The sequence below is a fragment of the Panulirus ornatus genome, chromosome 27, assembly GCF_036320965.1.
Source record: "Panulirus ornatus isolate Po-2019 chromosome 27, ASM3632096v1, whole genome shotgun sequence".
Lineage (NCBI taxonomy): Eukaryota > Metazoa > Arthropoda > Malacostraca > Decapoda > Palinuridae > Panulirus > Panulirus ornatus.
This window is the reverse complement of record NC_092250.1, coordinates 16,791,176-16,805,874: the sequence shown is the minus strand read 5'-3', so window position 1 is coordinate 16,805,874 and position 14,699 is coordinate 16,791,176. Positions and strand designations below refer to the sequence as shown.

Genomic DNA, 14,699 nt, shown 5'->3' with positions numbered 1-14,699 from the left:
TCCAAAGCCATTGCCTTTCCAGCTTTCAACTTCCTCAAAGCTTTCTACCTCTTCTCTGTTTACCAAACAGTTCTCCCTGACCCTCTAACTTCACGCACCACCCCAACCAAAACACCCTATATCTGCCACTCTATTATCAAAGACATTCAACCAACCTTCAAAATACTCATTCCATCTCGGAGAGCAGGAATAGGTATGTTTGAAGGAACGGTGGTTCCAACAATGTTATATGGTTGTGTGGCATGGGCTAGAGATAGGGTTGTGCAGAGGAGGGTGGATGTGTTGGAAATGAGATGTTTGAGGACAATATTTGGTGTGAGGTGGTTTGAAAGAGTAAGTAATGAAAGGGTAAGAGAGATGTTAGGGTTGTGCGGAGGAGGGTGGATGTGTTGGAAATGAAATGTTTGAGGACAATATGTGGTGTGAGGTGGTTTGAAAGAGTAAGTAATGAAAGAGTAAGAGAGGTGTGCCTTAATAAAAAGAGTGTGGCTGAGAGATCAGAATAGGGTGTGTTGAAATGGTTTGGTCATATGTAGAGAATGAGTGAAGAAAGATTGACAAAGAGGATATATGTGTCAGAGGTGGAGGGAAGTGGGAGACCAAATTGGAGTTGGAAGGATGGAGTGAATATACGCAAATATACATACCTATACATCTCAATGTACACATATATATACACACACAGACACATACATATATACCCATGCACACAATTCACACTGTCTGCCTTTATTCATTCCCATCGCCACCTCACCACACATGGAAAACCATCCCCCTCCCCCCTTATGTGTGCGAGGTAGCGCTAGGAAAAGACAACAAAGGCCTCATTTGTTCACACTCAGTCTCTAGCTGTCATGCAATAATGCCCGAAACAACAGCTCCCTTTCCACATCCAGGCCCCACACAACTTTCCATGGTTTACCCCAGACGCTTCACATGCCATGATTCAATCCACTGACAGCACGTCAACCCCAGTATACCACATCGATCCAGTTCACTCTATTCCTTGCCCGCCTTTCACCCTCCTGCATGTTCAGGCCCCGATCACTCAAAATTTATATATATCATTATATTATCATATTTAATTGCCATCTCCCGCATAAGCGAGGTAGCACAAGGAAACAGATGAGGAGTGGCCCAACCCACCCACATACACATGTACATAAATGCCCATACATGCACATATACATACATATACAATTCAATGCATACATACATATACAGACATATACATATATACACATGTATATATTCATACTTGCTGCCTTCATCCATTCCCGTCGCCACCCCACCACACATGAAATAACATTCCCCCAACCCACGAGTGAGGAAGCACCAGGAAAAGACAAAAAAGGCCACATTTGTTCACACTCAGTCTCTAGCCGTCATATGTAATGCATTCAAACCACAGCTCCCTTTCCACATCCAGGCCCCACACACCTTTCCATGGTTTATCCCAGATGCTTCACATGCCCGGGTTCAATCCTTTGACAGCAAGTCGACCCCGGTATACCACATCATCCCAATTCACTCTATTCCTTGCACGCCTTTCACCCTCCTGTATGTTCAGGCCCCAATTGCTCAAAAATTTTTTCACTCCATCTTTCCACCTCCAATTTGGTCTCCCACTTCTCCTCGTTCCCTCCACCTCTGACAAATATATCCTCTTTGTCAATCTTTCCTCACTCATTCTCTCCATATGACCAAACCATTTCAAAACACCCTCTTCTGCTCTCTCAACCACACTCTTTTTATTATCACACATCTCTCTTACCCTTCCTTTACTTGTAAACATGATCAAACCACCTCACACCACATATTGTCCTCAAACATCTTATTTCCAACACATCCACCTTCCTCCACACAACTCTTATCTATAGCCCACACATCGCAACCATATAACATTGTTGGATCCACTCTTCCTTCGAACATACCCATTTTTGCTTTCCGAGATGATTATATGTAATGTAATATATATAGATTTCCATAAATCTATACATCACAGATCCATGGAAATACTTAATGTTCAAAAATTATATCCTTATGTGGTATATTGTGCTAAGTTCTTTTCCTAACAAAATGTAAGGTAGACATTTTGTCTTAATTATTACTGAAATCTCCAATCATGCAGAAATAGATTTCTTAATATGATTGCAAATTAGATATTTATTGAGGTTTATATGGAAAGAGGAAAGTTTGAAACTAAGTTAGAGCTCATAGCTTCAAAGGAAATATGACAAACACAACCTGAAGGATATAACTCTGTTTAATAAGTATATACTTGATATAAGGTGTTACATATCAGTTCCTGAAATAGAGTGAGCATAGATGAATTTAGCATGAAAAGATTTTGAGAAGTAGATGCTCTGCACTTTTTAACTATCATTTTGAAAGCAAGGAGATGAGTAAGCAATACTTTGAGATGGGATGAACAATGTATAATTATTGATATTTATATTTATCTCGAAACAACTCCGAACAGTTTCTAGATAGGAGTAGTAATTGTGTGTTCAAGTGAAAATTCAGTGATTTTGTATTTCATCCTCTATTAATGTGATATCTTTCGTATTTTGAGAATCTATTGTCGTGACTTGTTTGCTGATTGCTACAGATTTCTGTTTTAAGTGTGTTGGCTTAAAAACTGGTTAGCTTTTAAATTTAGTAAGAGTATTTCATTCACCTTGGTATTCGTTTTAGGGTTTCTCTTTTTTGGTTATGGTTTGTAAAATTGTTTGCTAAAATCTACATAGTATTACTGCATTACCACTGTTTTGGATATCATGTAGTGTTTTAGTATTTTTGTATATGTTTCCACTTGCACAGTAGATTTTCAGAAAAATATGAGTGTCGAGCTTTAAGGGTTTAGGACACTCGCATAACTGTACAGCCAGCTCATATATTTGTTTGTTTTTAAGCCACTACAAAGTTAGGGGTTATGTTTGAGTGAATATGCCTTATTCTCTTCTGATAAGTTTTAAGTTGGATTGTTTTTCTCTATTTCTGGTTGGATTTAATGGATAATATAGTACCAAGGCATTATTTATTATATCCAGTCTACTTCCTCAGAATTTGGTTAGCAGCTATCATTTATGTATAGTTTAAACTGGCTTTCATTGCTTTAATTACCATTTTTTTTCTAGATTGTCAGTACGTGTTTTAAGTGCACTCATTTCTTATTTTGGTCTCATACAGTTACTTTTTAGGGCTTAATGGTTATTGAATTTATTCCAGCTGAATGATTAGGTAAATTCTTAGCCTTCTTAGCCTTCTTTGCAATTTAGATTTAGTAGACTCTTACCATCAGAATTGGTACATGTATATATTTATTTTGTATATTTATTTATAAATACCATATGACCAATTCTATGAAAGTATCCTGGTGTTACCCAGGACATATCTAAAGACTCTTGCAACCCATGGCTGCACTAGTACTAGTTGCAGGAGAATGTAGGCTCCTTTGGAGTGTGAAGTTCTTTGACGAGACTGAACCAGCTGCAGTACATCCTTGCCAGAGATAGCTTTCCAGTCATGGTTTAACCTCTTGTAGGGGCAACCCATTAACACTAAAGGGGCAAGTGTGCTGTCAGAGGGATGAGGGGGCTTGGAAAGTAAGTCAGTCATTGTTTGCTGATGATATGGCATTGGTGGCAGATTCTAGTGAGAAACTGCAGTAGAAAGGAGTAGTAGATTGAACCAATGGATAGAAGTAAGTATATAGGGACATTTAGACAGGAGCATTATAGAGAAACAGGTAAAAGTCGTAGGCAAGAACATAGACAGGAGCATTAGATAGAATTAGTCAGTAGGAACATTAGGTAGGAACCTCAGCAAACATTGCATTAGAGTTGCCCTCTACCGTTGGCATGTTCAGGGTGAGGCATTGAACACTAAGAAGCAACACTGGTGTTCATTAGCTATTGAGACTCATTTGCCATAGCCACCCCTATGAGGGAGTTGCAGTTGGGAACAGGTGTCAGAGATATAGACAGGTAGAACTGCAGAAGCTGGTGACTGAGTTTCGAAGAGAGTGTGAAAGGAAGAGGTTGACTGGTGATGTGAATAAAAGCAAGATTATTAGGTGGCCATTCAGGAAATTTGGGCAGAGATGGACCATAAAGGACTCCAGAATCTTGCTGATTCAGTCTCTGGTCATTTTAAGGAGTCTGTAAAGAAGAGAGGGAAACCAATAAGGTATGAGCTGAAAGATGGTCTAGGTAATTATATTTGTTCATAGTTTCATTTTTGACAACACTTCAAGGCCCCCAGCTCTCTGCATGTTAGTAAGGTTTCAGGGAAAACAAGTTTAGCTCAATCACTTATTAAGTGTCTGTTCTCGTATCCTTATTTCATGCATTTTGAGACTAAACTCTATGCTTTTTAAAGGAAAGAAAATGGAAACAAATGAGAAAAAATTGCAACTCATCTTTAAGGAAGCCATATTCAAATGACCCTCCATTATGGTATTGGATGATATTGATCATGGTTTTCATGCTCAAAGGACTCTTGGATCAGCTGTTAGAATTCTTAAGTGATTCTGACTTCCCTTTTCATTTAGAGAAGCCAGCATGTGGTTCTGTGATGGTAATTACAACATGTATAACTAGAAGAAATGTTCATCTTCTGGTAAACCCTCAAGGATGTCATTGTTTTTCTTGCTTATTTGTAATCTCATCATTAGGACTAGAAGGAAAGCTTAAAGCTCTGAATATCATGCTTAAAGCCCACATTGAAAAATATAAACTATGCAAAAGACTATTATCAGAACACAGCCCCAGATCATTGCAAGACCTAGTTGATGATACAGTTTGTGAAACTGATAGAGTTTCATGTTCCCAGTACCTACATGTAGCTGAAAAATTATCATCCAGACAGAAGGAAAGCTTTGCACTTCCAGATCTGAACCATCTTTCCCTGAGGACATCCTGACAAGCAAAACATTACTGAGAGTGCCATGTGACTAAAATGAGTGTGGCTAAAAGCAAGGGGATTTTTCATGAACACATCATTAAAGTGCTATGTATGCTGTGTATAGGCAGTTTCAGAGATGTCAGCAGTGAGAATTCAAATCTGGATTTATATGCTGCTATCAACTGCGATATAGAAGCTGCTCTTGAAGGCTGTACATCTTTATTTCTTTGAGGTCTGACATTATCAGGAAAGAAAAATGCCGTACCTGTACATATAGGTGGCCAAGTAGAAGCATGCAACCCATCATAAGAAATAATGACTTGGCTGTCTATGTATCCAAACATGTTTAGCAAAGTTGAGACTAAAGTCAGGAGTGTTACAGTATGGTCCCCTAGGGTGTGGCAAGATGCTTCTTGCCAGTGCTGTCAGCCAACGGTCAGCTCAATTTTACTCTTGTGAAAGGGCCTGAACTTTTGTCAGTACACATTGTAGCCATTGAGGAAGCAGTTAAGGATACTTTTGAGAGGGAATTAAGTGCCAAACATTGTGTCCTTTTCTTCGGTGAGTTTGAGTCCATTACTTCATGGTATGGGCATGATATCTGTGGAGTGGCTTACCTTGTTGTGAAACAGCTGCTGATGCAAATGGTTAGCATTTAGGGGCTCACTGGTGTTTATGTTCTTGCTGCAACCTCCCAAGGAACTCCACTCTGCTTGGTGTCAAATGGATCACAGTGTGGTTGACTGTACACATGCTCACCACAGCCACCTGTCAGAAAAGGTGGACTTCTCACTCCACAAGACACTTCTGAACTTAGCTGTATCCAACATTTCATATTTCCTCAAAAAATTGACTCTGCTGGTGCTTCCTGGATATGAGTGGTTTGGAATGCAGCCCGCAGCTCCAGTACTTAAGGTCATCATGTAGGTGGTGCTGCATTGTCCTTATAAGCACATTACTGCAGTATAGAGTTTGTACTTTTGTTTTGCACTAGTGTGGATCTACATCCACTTGATGTTTAAAAACATTTAGAGCACGTGGAGAGGTTTTTCTGGCCTCCGAAGGGTGTTTCACATTGGTGCAGAGGTCCCCTCACTGTTATTGAATTTATTCACCCATCATTGTACTGATCTCAAGCTCACACTAGTAATATAAGGCATTTCCTTAAATGGCTAATTTCCTTTGTTAAGTGCAACCAATATCCAGTATAATATCCAACCCTAGTCGGTGGTAGAGGTATCAAAAGGGAAAAATCAACAAAAATCCAGGGTGTAAGTGGGGAGCATAAGACATTCCTGTCTTTTACATGTGGTATACTAGTGCATCATGTAGTTGCCAGTAGTGGTTTGCTAGAGGGTGCCACCTTCACTGGCAGACACCAACACTATTTTATATTAAAGTGATTTGTGTCATAATTGCTCCAGGCCAGGCCCACTTGCACCTACTTCATTGGCAGGTATTTTGAGTGTATGTGGCAGTTGAGGGTATAATTGGTGTACATGGGGTATTCAGTGTTGTGAATGGAAATGGTGAAGAGCTTGTGGATTTGTGTGCCGAACAAAGACTGGTGATTTGGAATACTTGGTTTTAAAAGAGGTATACATAAGTATGCATATGTGAGTAGGAGAGATGGTCAAAGGGCATTATTGGATTACGTGCTAATTGATTGGCATGTAAAACAGAGTTTTGGATGTTAATGTGCTGAGAGGGGCAGCTGGAGGGATGACTGATCACTATCTTGTGGAGGCGAAGGTGAAGATTTGTAGAGGTTTTCAAAAAAGAAAGAACACTGGGGATAAGAAAGTGGTGAGAATAAGTGAGCTTGGAAAGGAGACTTGTATGAGGAAATACCAGGAGAGATTGAGTGTAGAATGGGAATAGGTGAGAGCAAATAATGTGAGGGGAGTGAATGAGGAATGGGATGTATTTAGGGAAGCGGTGATGGCATGTGCAAAAGATACATGTGGCATGAGAAAGGTGAGAGGTGGACAGATTAGAAAGGGTAGTGAGTTGTGGGATGAAGCAATAAAGTTGGTAGTGAAAGAGAAAAGAGAGGTGTTTGGATGATTCTTGCAAGTAAGGAGTGCAGATGACTGGGAGATGTATAAAAGAAAGCAGCAAGAGGTCAAGAGAAAGGTGCAAGGGTTGAAAAAGAGGGTAAATGAGAGTTGGGATGAGAGAGTATCATTAAGGTTTAGGGAGGATAAAAAGATGTTTTGGAAGGAGGTAAATAATATGTGTAAGACAAGAGAACAAATGGGAACATTGGTGAAGGGGGCAAGTGGGGAAGTATTAACAGGTAGTAATGAAGTGAGAAGGAGATGGAGTGAGTATTTTGAAGGTTTGTTGAATGTGCTTAATGATAGAGTGGTAGATATAGGGTGTTGGTCAGGATGGTGTGCGAAGTGAGAGGGTCAGGGAGAATGGTTTGGTTAAGAAAGAAGAGGTAGTGAAAGCTTTGCGGAAAATGAAATCCAGCAAGGTGGCGAGTTTGGATGGTATTGCAGTGGAATTTATTAAGAAATGGGGTGACTGTGTTGTTGATTGGTTGGTAAAGATATTCGTTGTATGGATGGTTCATGGTGAAAAGCCTGAGGACTGGCAGAATGCATGCATAGTGCCATTGTACAAAAGCAAAGGGGATAAAGGTGAGTGTTCAAATTACAGAGGCATAAGTCTGTTGAGTATTCCTGGGAAATTGTATGGAAGGGTATTGGTTGAGAGGGTGATGGCATGTACAGAGCATCAGATTGGAGAAGAGCAGTGTGGTTTCAGAAGTGGTAGAGGATATGTGGATCAGGTGTTTGCTTTGAAGAATGTGTGTGAAAAATACTTAGAAACATGGCTGGATTTGTATGTAGCATTTATGGATCTGGAGAAGGCACATGATAGGGTTGATAGAGATGCTTTGTGGAAGGTCTTGAGAGTATTTGGTGTGGGAGGTAAGCTGCTAGGAGCAATAAAAATTTTCTACCAAGGATGTAAGGCATGTGTACGAATAGGAAGAGAGGAGAGTGATTGGTTTCCAGTGAAGGTTGGTCTGCAGCAGGGGTGTGTGATGTTCCCATAACATCCAAAAGTCTCTCTTTTACATGTCTGTCAATTAACATGTATACAATCCGATTGGTTGACTCGTAACAAAATACAGTAAGAAATGTTTTAGTAATGGTAGTACATCAGTTGTGGAAAAATAGCATTTCAGTACCATACATTTAAATTCCAGTATGAATAATGATTTAGTTGATTCAGGTTAAAGAAGTTGATGAGGTTTGACTATAATGGACAGTTAACAGAAATCATCCTAACCTCTTTATGTTTCTTTTTCAGAGTTGGAGATTATTGAATTGACTTTGGAAAGAGTTTACATGAGGCTTCTTGAGAAAGTCAACCCACAGCCATCATCCGAAAGTGATGGAAGAGGTAGAGATAAGGTAAATTTTTGGCATTTTTCAACATGTCTTGTATTCATGGTTTTGTGAATGATATGGAAGTGATGGAAGAGGTAAATTTTTGGCATTGTTTAATTACCTTTGTGTGTCCTGTATTCATGGATCTGTGAATATTCTGTGGCACAAGTTATTTTAAATGAAGACAAAGCAAAAATTTAGGCCTGTAATTACCTGTCATTAATCGAAGTGATGGACTTTACCTAACTTAATATAATCACAACTTGAAATTGATTAGCTGTTATGCTTATTGCCTTCAATTAATGTTCACAGGTATTATGCAACATGCTTAATACTTTTATCATTACATAAAATGACTACATACAAAAGTGTACAGTTACACATACAAGTGTACTAAGCAAACAGTTACACCTGATTACATTTCATTGAGTGATTGTTTAACAGGAGTAAAAACAGAAAGAACTACAACATTAAAAGATACTGACTTTGATGTCATGGATTAGAAATATTTGGTTAAAGCTGTGGACTTTCATTTTAGGAGCAGTAGTGATATACTGAATTCAGTAACTGATTAAGATTGGTTCCAGATTCCTCCTAATACTTGCCTCCTACATGTGAATTAAGAAATTCAGAGATGTACATTACTTTGTACTCAGGGTTGTAAATTGCTTTGATATTGTAAGTTTGCAGTGGTTCTGCATGGTAACAAAAACTTGTAGATGAAAATTTATGATTTGCTGCAAGTTTGCAGAATTTTACATTTCTAAATATGTCGTGTAATTTTAGACAGGCCATTGATTAGACATTTAGTAGGTTAGTATCAGTAGTGTCTCCAGACAGACTCTTCCTGTTAGTGGTTACACCTCAAATGAATTCAACTTCAACAGGGATGGAAAGGAGTCTTGTCAATAACCATCTCACTCTAAAGGAGTCCACTTTCTGTATTGGGTGCAGCCTTGAAGATACAGGTGCCCCATGTAAGGGGCCCAAAGGTTACATAATAACAGTATTGTAGTATTATTTATTTTATTTATTATACTTGATCGCCGTTTCCCATGTTAGCAAGGTAGCATGAGGAAACAGACAAAGAAAGATCCATCCACTCTCTTATACATGCACAAAAAACGTACATGTACATACATGTATATACATATTACACATACATATATACACATGTACACATTCATACTTGCTCATCGTTATCCATTTCCCGGCACCACCTTGCCCCTCAAGTAACAGCATCACCATCCCCTCAGACAGTGAGGTAATGCCAGGAAACATACGGAGATAGGCCACATCTGCTCACATCCATTACCTAGGTGTCATGTGTAATGCACCAAATAGTTTAGTATCTGTGAATAATTTTGGTCATTCTTCCAAGAACGATCTCTTTTCTAGCCTCCTCACTCTGTTCCCTGTCAAAGGTATCGAGTGTCTGTATCTTCACCACCATATTGTAGATTTCATAGGTGCTTCCAAGATGGTGTTACTTAGTATGACTTTAGAAATCCATATCCCAGTTTATGCTTCTAAGGATAGTGTTTGGGTATACATGGTTTTCAGTGACAGTGTCTCCTCTGTGAGTTTGGTTTTCATTCGTTTTGTGTGACCGGCAAAAACCTTGTTTTCAGTATTGACGCACTACATAACTTTCCAGGGGATGTATCATATCAGGTATTTTCTATTAATTTGTTATTATACTTAAGGAAAAGATCTGGTTTATCAGCTAATCATGGACACATGTTGATACAGGAATATTCTGGTGCATCTTTTAAGTCTTGAGTGAGTTTCTGTGATTCTCTGCTTTATGTGAAGTCAACTTTTTTTACTTTAGTCAGAATGTTGTGTGTGTCATACTGCATCCTGTACCATCCTGAATATGCCTTCATTATTTTTGTAACTTTAGGCTGTTGAAGTGTGAAGCAGGGATAAACTTTCTCAAATTAGAGGTTAGTGGTTGGTCATGGAATAGTTTGAATGGGAAGGGTCTAGTACTGGTGTAAAGAGCTAAGTGCTAAGCATATTGAGGTGAGATTTTATTGTTGGTACTTCTGTTTGTTATGCAGGTGCTGAATGTTTGTGGGTTGTGAGGCAACTGCATTATGGAATATTTTACATATTTATTTTAGGTTTGTTGAGTATTCGTGGGAAATTGTATGGGAGAGGATTGATTGAAAGGGTGAAGGCATGTACAGAGCATCAGATTGGGGAGGAGCAGTGTGGTGTCATAAGTATTAGAGGATGTGTGGATCGGGTGTTTGCTTTGAAGAATGTGTGCAAGAAAGACTTAGAAAAATAGATGGATTTGTTATGGATCTGGAGAAGGCATATGATAGGGTTGATAGAGATGAGAAAAATAGATGGATTTGTATATAGCATTTATCGATCTGGAGTAGGCATATGATAGGGTTGATAGAGATGCTTTGTAGAAGGTTTTAAGAGTATATGGTGTGGGAGGTAAGCTGCTAGAAGCAGTAAAAATTTTTTTATCAAGGATGTAAGACATGTGTACAAGTAGGAAGAGAGGAAAGTGATTGGTTTCCGGTGAAGGTCAGTCTGTGGCAGGGGTGTGTGATGTCACCATGGTTGTTCAATTTGCTTATGGATGGGGTAGTTAGGGAGGTAAATGCAAGAACTTAGGAGAGAGAGGTGAGTATGCAGTATGTTGAGGATGAGAGGACCTGGGAAGTGAGTCAGTTGTTGTTTGCTGATGGTACAACACTGGTGGATGATTTGAGTGAGAAACTACAGAAGTTGATGACTGACTTTGGAAGAGTGTGTGGAAGGAGAAAGTTGAGAGTAAATGTGAATAAGAGCAAGGTTATTAGGTTTAGCAGGGTTGAGGGACAAGTCAGTTAGGATGTAAGTTTGAATGGAGAAAAATTAGAGGAAGTGAAGAGTATTAGATATCTGGGGGTGCACTTAGCAGTAACTGGAACCATGGAAGCAGAAGCGAGTCACATGGTGGGGGAGGGGATGAAGATTCTAGGAGCAATGAAGAATTTGTGGAAGGGGAGAACGTTATCTTGAAGAGCAAAAATGCTTATGTTTGAAGGAATATTAGTTCAAACTATATTATATGGTTGCAAGGCATGGGCTATAGATAGGGTTGTATGGAGGTGGGTGGATGTGTTGGATATTAAATGTTTGTGGACAGTAGGTGGTGTGAGGTGGTTTGATCGAGTAAGCAATGAAAGGGTAAGAGAGATATGTGAAAATAAAGTGTGGTTGAGAGAGCAGAAGGATGTGTTGAAATGGTTTGGACATGTGGAGAATGAGTGAGGGAGGGTTGTTAAAGAGGATATGTGTCAAAGGTGGAGGGAACAAGGAGGGGTGGAAGACCAAATTGAAGTTGGAAGGATGGAGTGAAAAAGATTTTGAGCAGGAGGGTGAGATACATGCAAGGAATAGAGTGAAGTGGAACGATGTAGCATACTGGGGTCGACTTGCTGTCAGTGGACTGAACCAGCAGTGCATATGAAACTTCTGGGGTAAATAATGGAAAGATCTTTGGGGCCTGGATATGGATAGGGAGTTGCGGTTTTGGTGTATTACACATGGCAACTAGAGACTGAGCGTGAACGAATGCGGCCTTTTTATTTCTGTTGTCTTGGCGCTATGTAAGTGATGCAGGGGTGGCATTGCCATTTTGTATGGGGCGGATTGGTGCCAGGAATGGATGAAGGCAAGCAAGTATGAATATGGCTGTGTATATGTATGTGTATGAGTGTGTATGTATGTATTTAGTTATTTATTATACTTAACCACAATCTCCCACATTAGTGAGGTAGAGCAAGGAAACAGACGAGGAATGGCCCAACCCACCCACATACACATGTATATACATAAACACCCACACATGCACATATAGATACACAGATGTACACATGTACTTGCTGCCTTCACCCATTCCTGCCACCACCCCACCACACATGAATGTATGTGTGTATATGAGTGGATGGATCTTTTAACGTCTGTTTCATGGTGCTATACTTTTCATTTTGATTTTTGAAGACTGTACTCTGTAAAACTTGCAGACTAAAATATCCAACCTAAACATTTTATATAACTTGGTTAAAAAAGGTACTTCTCCATCTTTTTTGTATTTCTCAATATTCTTAGGGACATATTTGCTGGTGAAGATATTCTTCTCATCTATATTTTAGTGGTTTACCTCACATTTTCACTGATCTTCACAGCCCTCCCTGCTATCAAGTGAAACCTGAATTTTTGCATAGAACAGTTAAAATACTGGAGTATGATATAGATGTGTATCAGAAAATGCATGCTGGAATTTGTTTGGGAATTATCTCTAGCTTAATTATTATATTGCTGGCAAGGTAGAATGATAAATAGTACCTTACAGCACAGTTAAGGACTTTGTAAGACGGATATGATTATATATTAAAATTGTGGTGCTAGATTGACATTCTTAATGTGATTTATTATTCCAAAGCATTTTGTCTGCAAAAATTCTTAAATTTTTCATACTCTCCATTTTCCATATTAGTGCCAGGAACGGACGAAGAAAGCCCAGATTCACTCACACCAAAACCACAGCACCCTATCCACAACCAGGCTTCACAGACCTTTCCATGGTTTCCCCTTGCTGCTTCCATAATATGAAGGCATACTAGGGAAAGAAGAAAAAATCCAGCTGAAACCAAGTAGGTTTGCTACCAGCAGTGCTTCACCTTAGATTTGATTTTCAGGTGTCATTTTCTGCTGACAAAAAGCTGATGGTAATCAAGTTATTTATGTAGTAGAGTAGCTTATTATACACTCCCAGTAAAACAAATTAAATAATTTACTATTGTTAATTGTTTTCAGTAAGGTTAATTTCTTTCCTTTTTACAAATGACATTTTTATGCTTTGTATTATTTTTGAAAATACTAATTTTCATTTTTCAATTGCAGACACACAGTTGGGACCTTGCCAGTTGTCTTCAGTGAAGATTGTGACAATTTAGAGAGGCTAATCAAATGATTTAATAGCACCAGAGCCAGTCCCATTGTGAACTTCAACTCCTGGGCTTTCTGCCCAGGAGTTGAAGCTCACAATGGGAAGAAATCCCATCCCGTTTGTTTACTTGTTAACTGATGGATCTGTAAGAGTGCCCAAAATGAGAAGGGTTAGACCAAAAGTTTTTTATGTCATCTGAGATAGCACTAAATTCCAAGTCCATCTTGCATATATGTAGTGGAAGAAAAAGACAGAATGGAACTAGAGTTTTATTGTTATATTTTGGTGTATAAAATTGTTAAAAAAATGAAAGAATACATGTATGTATGTATATTTATGCTGCCTGAGAGGGCTAGTAAATGCTGTAATCAAAGTCATCTCATTAACCTTTTTGTATATATATTCACCATTTCCCACATTAGCAAGGTAGTATTAAGAACAAAGGACTGAGCTTTAGAGGGAATATCTTCATTTGGCCACCTCTGAATAGGGAAGGGGGCCAAGTGAAGATATTGCCTCTAAAGCTCAGTCGTCTGTTGTTAACGCTACCTTGTTAATGTGGGAAATGGTGAATATGTATATATATATATATATATATATATATGTATGTATGTATTGTTCCTGCTGAGGTAGACTTGGCAACAGAATGTTGTGGCCATCAATTTTAATCTGCCACACAATATTTTAGTTGTGGGTTGAATGTTCAGGCAACTGATTGACGTAGTTGATCAGGAATGCTGAACATTAATTTCAAGAAATATATTTATTTTATAGGTATATGTGTTGGTTTTATATAAACCATTAATATGCCAAATGAAATTAGTGTATAATTTTTAGTCAAAAAAGTTTTAAAAATTTTTAATGATTTATTTTTTTAATACAGTATATATATATATACAGCAGATAAATGCTATGTTTTGCAAAGACACATCACCAGCTCCACTAAAAATACAATATTCTTTAATTTCTGACAAATTGTTTCATGCAATGCGCTATATATAATATATATATTTATTTATTAAAAATAAAATTAAAGTAACTATACCATGAATACATTTTAAAAATATAACACCAACACTTTTCAGGGAATCTTTAATAAATTGGTAAATTTCACTTCAGCAACCAGAGATGCAAGGTGCTCCCATCATATATCCTTGGCACAGCTCACCATTTCCATCCATGAAACTATACCATGTGAGTGGAAGCTTACTGTTACCTCTCACTTTATGCTAACAACTTACCATAAATACATTGTAAAAATATAACACACCAACACTCAAGTTCAGGGAAACTTTAATTAGTTGATAAATTTTGCTTCAGCAACCATAAGTACATGGTGCTTCCATCATATGTCCTTTGCACAGCTCACCATTTCCGTCCATACTGTCACACGACCCTCACTGGTGCCCTGAAGAAATTAA

General features: G+C 38.4%; 1 long non-coding RNA gene across 1 annotated transcript in view; it reads left to right on the top strand.

Moving 5' to 3' along the window:
* LOC139757609 (uncharacterized) overlaps positions 1–14,322 on the top strand; it is a 35,970-nt gene extending 21,648 nt beyond the window's left edge. Inside the window, exons 3-5 of the long non-coding RNA XR_011714683.1 lie at positions 8,236–8,339; positions 12,826–12,982; positions 13,233–14,322. This is a non-coding gene — a long non-coding RNA (uncharacterized lncRNA). The remainder of the gene's footprint in view (positions 1–8,235; positions 8,340–12,825; positions 12,983–13,232) is intronic.
* Positions 14,323–14,699: the final 377 nt, after the last annotated feature.